The sequence below is a fragment of the Gorilla gorilla genome, chromosome 3, assembly GCF_029281585.2.
Source record: "Gorilla gorilla gorilla isolate KB3781 chromosome 3, NHGRI_mGorGor1-v2.1_pri, whole genome shotgun sequence".
Taxonomy (NCBI): Eukaryota; Metazoa; Chordata; class Mammalia; order Primates; family Hominidae; genus Gorilla; species Gorilla gorilla.
The window spans coordinates 129,129,998-129,139,558 of NC_073227.2; positions in this window are offsets into that span (position 1 = coordinate 129,129,998).

The window sequence follows — 9,561 nt, forward strand, 5'->3', positions numbered from 1 at the left end:
AGTCCAAGCAAGTTGACACATTACAAAGTCACCACAGTCCTTCCCACTTCAAATAAGAACCTATGCATAGCTTGTAAACCATATTAATCTCCAAATAAAAACAATAACAACTTTATATTTTCACCTAACATGATACATCTATACCACCTACAACCAAAAACACATTATTTATTTTCCCAGAACAGGATACAGAGTTCCCATGGTCCCTTAAAAAAAAAAGGTGATGTTTACTTTTCTCTTGCATTCTAGCCATACTTTTCCTTACCCTAATTGTGCACTAGTAACAACAATCTCCCTTAATGATCAGGATCAGTCACCCCAATGAGATAAAGTAACCACCTTATATACGTGCTGGTTCAATGTCATGAAGAGCCCTAAGTGGTCAGGTGGCAGTCTCAGCTTCTATTCTTTTCCTTTCCTTTCCTTTTCCTTTTCTCCTTCCTTCCTTCCTTTTTCTTCTTTTCTTTTTTTTTTTAGACAGAGTTTCACTCTTGTTGCCCAAGCTGGAGTGCAATGGCGTGATCTCGGCTCACTGCAACCTCTGCCTCCCAGGTTCAAGCGGTTCTGCTGCCTCAGCCTCCCAAGTAGCTTGGATTACAAGTGCGCACCACCATGCCCGGCTAATTTTTTGTATTTTTAGTAGAAATGGGGGTTCACCATGTTAGCCAGGCTGGTCTCGAACTCCTGACCTCAGGTGATTTGCCCACCTCCATCCCCACCACCATAAGCCCATTTCCTCATAAGCCAAAGTGATAGGATGGGCAGTGATAGGAGTGACTGAGTGATTGATTCTGACCATCATGGGGAAACTGGTTCTAGATTGCTTCTAGAAAAGCAATCTGCTAATGAAAACTCTTTAGAAAGGAGGAATTAAATAAAGCAGCAGTTCAGAAAGGGAAAAAAATAATTGAAAATCCTAAGATAGACATCCTAGGTCAGGAATCTCAATTATATCCCAGAGCAATATTAGGAGACAGTGAAAAATAAAAGCGAATTATTGAGTATTTGAAAGGAATGAGCGATTAGTTTTATCCCTTAATCTTCTCCTTTTCCTTCTTTTTAAATTCTGATCACACCAAAAACATGAACTATGTGTGAGGCATGAAAAGGGCATGGTTCACATCAGGGGACTCCTCAATGTGTCCTGAATGAGCAATGTTAGAAGACCTTGGCTCTCTGCAAACCCTTCTTGCTTTCTAAATCTGTACTTTCTACTCTCACAATTCCATTTCCACTTTAAATCCTGTGCTACTGTTGCTCTCTTCTTCTCTCTAGGGGATGGAAAATGAGCTCTGGATTTCTACTCGCTTGTGGTAGCTATTTATTTCAGTTCACAGATGATATTGCTATTGATATAAAAAGTAGCAAGGATGCATAAGTCAGCATTTGGTGGCCAATGTTTCATTACGTTCAAGTCAATATTACCTGGTAAAATTATAGTGTATTTGTTACTGTGTTACTCGGGTGAGTTTTCCTAATTAACATTTTCATGTCTATCACTGATTGATAAACAGTTTTGCTTCTTGCTTGCTAGTAATTGAGAATCAATTCATCAAAATAACTGGTTTGACTGCATTTCATTAGGAGAGTCAACCATCCATGCCAGTTGATGACTCTTTCATGTGTCTAATGCTAACATTTTTAAGCGGTGTGATTGGCCTGGGAGTCAGAGTCCTCTGGGTGCCAGTCCCAGCTCTGCCTCTGAGGCTGTGGGGGCACTTCAACCACAAAAAAAAGCAATTGTGATATATGTAAATCTAATATAATACTGAGCATATAAAATAACACAGATAGAGATACAATACAGATATGGCAAAAACCATGATTACTTTTACATCAACCTATAGATTTATAAATATAGATGTAGTTAGGCCCAAAGTTACAAACTTAAAAGATACAAAAGTAACATTCCAGTTAGGGTGTGATAAGTGAAGTCAAAGCATTCTAAAGTCTTTGCATTAATCAGGAAGAGGACAAAAATCTCAGTCAATATTGGATTTTAATGAGTCAAGGATGTATGTGCTCTAATTTCTGGGGTAACCACTTAAAAATGTTAAAATGGCAAATAACTTCCAGATTCATGATGAGTAAGAAACAAATGGAATGATAAAAAAATGCTCAATTTATCCAGACAAATTGGATAAGTAAAAGAAATACTCAAATATATTCCAAAGAAAGCAAGAAAGGAGAGAAAAAGGAGAAAGGAACAAATAGAACAAATGATCATTAATAAAAAAGATATATTTAAATTCACATGTATCAGAATTACATTACATAGAAATGCTCAAATTAAAAGACAAAGATTGTCAGATGGAATAAAAAATACAACTTTATATGCTATTTGTAAGATGCCCATCTGGCCAGGTGCGGCGGCTCATGCCTGTAATCCCAACACTTTGGGAGGCTGAGGCGGGCAGATCACGTGGTCAGGAGTTCAAGACCAGCGTGACCAACATGGTGAAACCCCATCTCTACTAAAAATACAAAAATTAGCCAGGCTTGGTGGCACGTGCCTGTAATCCCAGCTACTCAGGAGGCTGAGGCAGGATAATCGCTTGAAACTGGGAGGCGGAGTTTGCAGTGAGCTGAGATAGCACCACTGCACTCCAGCCTGGTGACAGAGCGAGACTCCGTCTAAAAAAAAAAAAAAAAGATGCCTATCTAAATTCATGGATATAGAAAAGTTGGCAATAAAAGAGTAAAAAGTCTCTTCTTTGGGAATATTTAATAATCATACATTTGTATGCATGTAGTAATATATTCTGAATCCTATAAAGCAAAAATTGATGGTACTACAGAGAAATAAAAAAGTCATGCATATTATGGGAGACTTTTACACTTATCTCTCTGTAACTTATAGACAAGCAAACAAATATTCCAATAAAGATATATAGAAGGTTTGCACATGATCGAAAACTTAATGACACACATAGAACACAGAATTCATATTCTTTTCAAGTACACATAACACACTTAACAAAATTGACCACGTGCTGAGTCACAAAATAAGTTTCAACAAATTTCAAAGGAATGATAGCACACAGAGTATGTTCTCTGACCAAAATGCAGTAAGAAATCAATTAAATTGATAATTTAAGACCTTCTCACAAAGAAAATACCAGCCTCAAATGACCACTCAGTAAATTCTACCTAACATCTAAGGAATACACAATGCTAATATTCACAAATACTTTCAGAGACTAGAAAAGTAGAATTTGTTTTTTGAGGCCAGCCTAACCCTGGTACTAAAAATTGAAAAGGACATTATCAGAGAGAAAATTTTCAGGCTAATCTCACTCGGGAGCACAGACGTGTAAATCCTAAACAAAATCCTTGCATACCACATGTATATGTAATAATGCATCATGACCAAGTGGGTTAATTTCAGGCTAGTTTAGCATTTGAAAATCCATTTGTGTACATCATTAATGTAATTTTCCTGCCCAAAATGTTTAATCTGAATTTAATCACAAGAAAAATTAAATTCACACTGGCATTTTTCAAAACAACTATCTTAGACTCCTAAAAAATGTCTATGTGATCAAAGAAAAAAAGATAGAAAAATATTCTGGATTAAAGGAGAATGAACAGAAGCAACAACTAAATACTATGCGGGATCCTAGAGAGGATTCTGAATTTTTAAAAAAGGCTACAAAGGACATTATTGACACAGTTTAGGAAATTTAATATAAATTATACATTAGATAATATAACTTAATGTTAAATGTTCCAAATATGATCATTGATTTGTAGGAGAATGCCCTTGTTTTTAGGGGAGACAAAGAGGAATACTCCTTGTTTTGGGGAGAGAAAAGACCGTGCTCTCCCCTGTGCTGTCCCCTCTGCCATGTTGTCCTGTCTGTCTCTTTTTGTAGAGACAGGGTCTCATTATGCTGCCCAGGCTGGCCTTGAACTCCTGACTCAAGCAATCCTCTCCCCTTCGCCTTTCAAAGTGCTGGGATTACAGGTGTGAGTCATCACACCTGATCCCAAAGAGAAATATTTAGGGATAAATTGCCTTGATGTCTGCAACTAAATCTCAAATAGCTCAGCCAAAAACAAATCTCAAATGGCTCTAATGGCTGAGCCAAAACCCAAACTGTGTGTGTGTGTGTGCGTGCACATGTGTGTGTACATAGATAGTAAAGCAAGTGGGGCAAAATATGAACAATTGGTGAATTCAGGTGAAGGATATGATGTGAAATTTCACTGAAGCTTTGAAATTTTTTAGAATAAAAACTTGGAGAAAAATATATAGAAAAAAATTTATAAGGATTTTCCTGGAGAAGGAAAAATTTAAATAACAAAATGTAAAATGGCTACTGATATGAAGGAAATTAACAATTAAAATAAGGTGATAATGTAAAGTGACTTTAAGAGAATGCACAATGAAAAGGAATTCCTCAAAGAGGACTGAAAGCATTGATGGTCAGAAAAAGATCACATGCTTTAAAAAGAAGAAAGAGAAAATCAGTATAGTCACCACATGTACAGAAGAAAGAAGAAATCATATCATCCTTTAAATAGATACACACATCCTTTGATAAAATTTATCATTCACAGTCTGACCAACATGGTGAAACCCTGTCTCTATCACAAATACAAAAATTAGACTGGTGTGGTGACATGTGCCTGTAATCTCAGCTACTCAGGAGGATGAGGCAGGAAAATCGCTTGAACCCGGGAGGAGGAGATTGCAGTGAGCCAAGATGATGCCATTTCACTCCAGCCTGGGCAACAAGAGTGACACTCTTGTCTCAAAATAAATAAAATAAAATAAAATCACTTTCTAAATACCAAGAACAGTCAGAAAATGGAATTTTTAAAAGGATACCATTTGCAATGGTACCATAATCTATCAAGTACCTCCAAATAAAACTAACCAAATGTAGACCCATCAAGGCATAGATTCTTTGTTTCAGAAAATTGGAGAGAATCCTGGATTTTCCTTGCCTCTACTTCAGCTTGACGTCCTATCTTGGATATTGAGAATATTTTTTTCTTGCTCTCCCTGAAAAAATATCCCTCCACCCTCTTCACAAATTGCCCTGTTTAAAGCCTGCTTATGTGCTTGCCTGTACTGCCCCAAAGAGAGCCTTATATTCTTAGGCAAGTGAATGCGTGCCTTGTTGGAGGACGTGAGCAGGAAAATTCACTGCTCCTCAAGGCTTCACTAATCAAGACCACCTGTGTCATTTCCGCAGCCCCTGAATGCATGATTGGGATGGACATACAGACACTCCCTAACATACCATTGTTCGCTTGGAATTCTTTCACTTTACAGTGGTGTGAAAGCGATACTCATTCAGTACAAATTATACTTCAAATTTTGAATTTTGATCTTTTCCTGGGCTAGTGCTATGTCATAGGATACTCTCTTGTGATGCTGGGCAGTGGCAACGAGCCGCATCTCCCAGACAGCCATGGCATCACAAGGATAAACAAGTGAGATCTACAGTGTATTGTGCTGCCTGATGACTGTGCCCAGCTGCAGGCTAATGGAAGTCTTCCGAGTATGGTTAAGGGAGGCTGAACTAAGCTATGATGTTCAGTAGGTTAGGTGTATTAAGTGCATTTTTGACTTAGAATATTTTCAACTTACTATGTGTTTATTGGGAGGTCACACCATCATAAGCTGAGGAGCATCTGTACTTGGCAGTTGGAGTAACCCCCAAGTCCTTGGCCTGTGGAATAAGAGCTATCATGGTCGGGTAGGCAAGGCTGGAGCACCTGAAGCTACCTCTCCACATTCCTGTTCCCCCATCAACCAAGATGATAAATCAAAGACAACATCACATTCTAGGGAGTTGATGGGGGAGACTAGTGCCACTCTTAAAATTCTAAAGGATGCAGGAGTGGTGGTTTCTATTCCTCATCACATCTCTCCATTAGCCAGTAGGGCACAGAGACTAGATGACAGTTATGGAGAATGACTGCATATTATTGCAAATTCAGCCAAGCAGTAGCCCCAATTACAGCTGCAGTGCCAGGCGCAGTATTGTTGCCAGGGCAAATTAGTAAGACCTCACCTACACGATATACGGCTGTTAAATGGGGGGGAATTTACTTATTTTTAAGCAAATCACAAAAGAAAATCAGAAATAATTTGCATTCCTATGGAATGGACAATATTATTTACACTTTTGTCTTAGAGCTATGCTAATTCTCCTGCCCTCTGTCATAACAATCTGAACAGATTCAAACTATCTGAGCATCCTGCAGAGTATCACAGTGATCCATTATGCTGATGACATCATGCTGACTCAGCAGGAGGAGTAAGAGGTGCTCCTCAGTATGAACCAGTACACTGGAGGCCTGGGTAAAACAAGCATGCTGGAGAGGGTGGGAGATAAACCCTATAAAGATGCAGAGTCCTGCCATTTTGGTAAAATAGATGGTGGCTGCTTTCTAGCCACACTCAGTGGTGGCCTTGAAAGAGCAGCAATGAAAAATCTTCCCATTGGCAGCACTTTGAGTAGCACACTTGGTGATCCACCTTGTGTGGAAGGAGGAATAAGGTGCATATATATATGGAGTTATGAGCAGTGGTGAATGGCCTGGCTAGCTAGCCAGGACTCTGAATGTACTAGAATACCTGAGACAAAGGAGATATGGGATAGAGGCATATAAATCGGTATAGGGAGTAAATACTACTTGTTATTTTTGTATCACATGTAATGTCCATTAAGAAGTGTCCACCCCGGAAGAGAGACTGAACAACAAAGTAGGCAAAATGACTTGACTGGTTGACATTAGCCAGTTTTTGTCACCAGCCACCCCACAACAGGCACAATGGACTCATGAACAAAGTGGACACAGTGGCAGAGATGGAGGCCATGCAAGGAACAACAGCACGGACTCCCACTTACCAAGACAGTTTTAACTATTGGCCCCTGGCATAGCTAATCTACTCACAGCAGAGAACAACACTGAGCCTCCAATATGACACTATTCCTTGAGGAAACCGATCAGCCACTCGGCGGCAAGTTGACTTTATTGAGCCCCTTTCATCCTGGAGGAGCCAGAGATTTGTTCCCACAGGAATAGAGTGCCTGATGCACAGGCACAGAATCCCATAAATCAGATTGTCCAAAGAGCAGAGCCACACTATAGTGAAGATGTGCAGGAGTGGGCCCGTGCCCATGAGATTGACTGGTTGTATTACACTCTCACCCTCCAGAGGCAGCCAGGTTGGTAGAATTGAAGTATACTACTGGAGGTGCAGTTGAGGCACCAGCTCAGGGGCAATTGTCTGCAAGCATGGGGTGCCATCCTTCAGGATGCAGTAGCTGCACTGAACCAGAGATTTCCATGTGTCACTGGGTCTCCAATATGATCCTGGATCCAAGAGGCAAAATCTGGCAGTGGCCCCACTTACCTTCAGTGACTCACTGGAGACTTTTATTCTCTTCATCCCTGCAACTTTGGGGGGGTTGGAGGCCCTGGTCCGGTAAGGGGGTGCACTTTTGCCAAAGGAAAAAGCAAGGGTATTGTTAAACTATAAGCTAGGACTGACACCTGAGCACCTTTGACTCCTTATGTCTAGGGAGCAGCAGGAGCCCCTGTGTTGGCAGGGTTAATTGACCATGATCAGCAGGTAGGTAGGGCTGCTGTTCTACAGTAGGGGCAGGAAGGATATGTGTGGAACCCAGAGGACACATTTTTGGTGTCCTTGGTGCCCCTTGTCTAATTGTAGCTGTGAATGGACAAATATAGCAGCCCTGGCCCAAGAAGGGCATGGTCACCAGGGCTCAGACTCCTTAGGAATGAAGATTGGTGCATGTCCAGATGAGCAGAACTGTTAGCTGAGGGTGAGTGTAATTTCAATCATGGACAAGGGACATGATGAGTCCAGTTGTGGCCCTGGGATTATTTGCATGTCTGGGGTCCGAGAGGACCACGCTGACACAGCCTTGATTTTGACACCATGGAAACGAGGCAGCTACCTGAAAGCTCACTCACAAGTGGTATGTCTGTTGTATTCAGGAAGGAGTCGTTTCTTTCTATATCTTCCTTCCTTGTTATAAAAACCTAAATTATAGGTAATAAAGAAGAGTGGAGTATGTCAAAAAGTAAAGCCTTAGTTTTCAATTATTTTCCACTTGGAGAACTCATAACACAGGTATGAGGCTTTCTCCTTCCTCCCCCTCTCTTGCATGTAATAACAACTCCGATAAGAGGCTGTGGGCACTCTCTGAGCATGCTAACAAAATATGCTCACAGGAGTGTCAATCTGTGAAAGATCTGATTATCTCAAAGTGCTCTTGCTCCCTAGAAGCAAACCATAGAGACCTCTCTTCCATCTCCTCCTCACCAGTTCCTGGCAACCAACCTCAGCATTATCCAACCGGGATCCAGAGTCACAAGTGTAGTTTTAGGAGCAAAAAGTGTTTAACAATAAGACCCTGCATTTTTATGATGAACTCAGGAAGGAAGCTTTTTACAATGAGTTTTCCTTTCAACCTCCCCCTTAGCTATCATTAAATAGCTGTAGCAAAATTATTATCTTTTCTTTATGGAATAAAAAATAAAACACAGGCTGGGCATGGTGGCTCACACCTGTAATCCTAGCACTTTGGGAGGCTGAGGCAGGTGGATCACATGAGGTCAGGAGTATGAGACCAGCCTGGCCAACATGGTGAAACCCCCATCTCTACTAAAAATACAAAAGTTATCCAGGCATGGTAGCTCGTGCCTGTAATCCCAGCTACTTGGGAGGCTGAGGCAGGAGAATCCCTTGAACCTGGGAGGCACGGGTTGCAGTGAGCCGAGATTGTGCCACCACACTCCAGCCTGGGCAACAGAGCGAGACTCCATCTCAAAAATAAAATAAAAATAAATCACAAAGTTTAATAATTATTAGAAAGGCAATAGAGAGATAATGAGAAAAATCAACCCCGAAATTCAAATTTCTTCCAGTTCAGTCTATTAGCCTCCGAATGAACCTCTCATGGCAGCATCATGTAACTAAGAGATCCTCGATGTCCTACTTTCCTCCAACTTCCTTTTGCCAGTGCCGGGCTAGAGATTGTGTGTGTGTGTGTGTGCGCGCGCGCACGCGTGCACGTGCACTCATGTGCTCCTGCTTGAGTACATGCAGGGGGTGGGCATAAGTGATGATAAACTTGATGGTAAGAGGAAGATGATTGGTTAAAAGAAGATTTCTTGGCTAGGTGCACTGGCTCATGCCTGTCCCAGCACTAGGAGTCTGAGGCGGATGGATTGCCTGAGCCCAGGAGTTCAAGACCAGCCTCCTGGGCAACATGATGAAACCCTGTCTTTACAGAAAATACAAAAATTAGCCAGGCACAGTGGTGTGCACCTGCAATCCCAGCTACTCAGGAGGCTGAGGTGGAAGGATTGCTTCAGCTTGGGAGGTTGAGGCTGCAGTGAGCCAGGATAGTGCCACTGCACTCCAGCCTGGGCAACTACCCTGTCTCAAAAGATAATTTCTTACCTGACAGGTAAATGACTTGGTTTGGGTGATACAATCCGTGAATAGACAAAGCAGAAGTCTCCTGACTCTGAATGCCCTGCTTCAGCTACTGCTGCTGTTCCAGA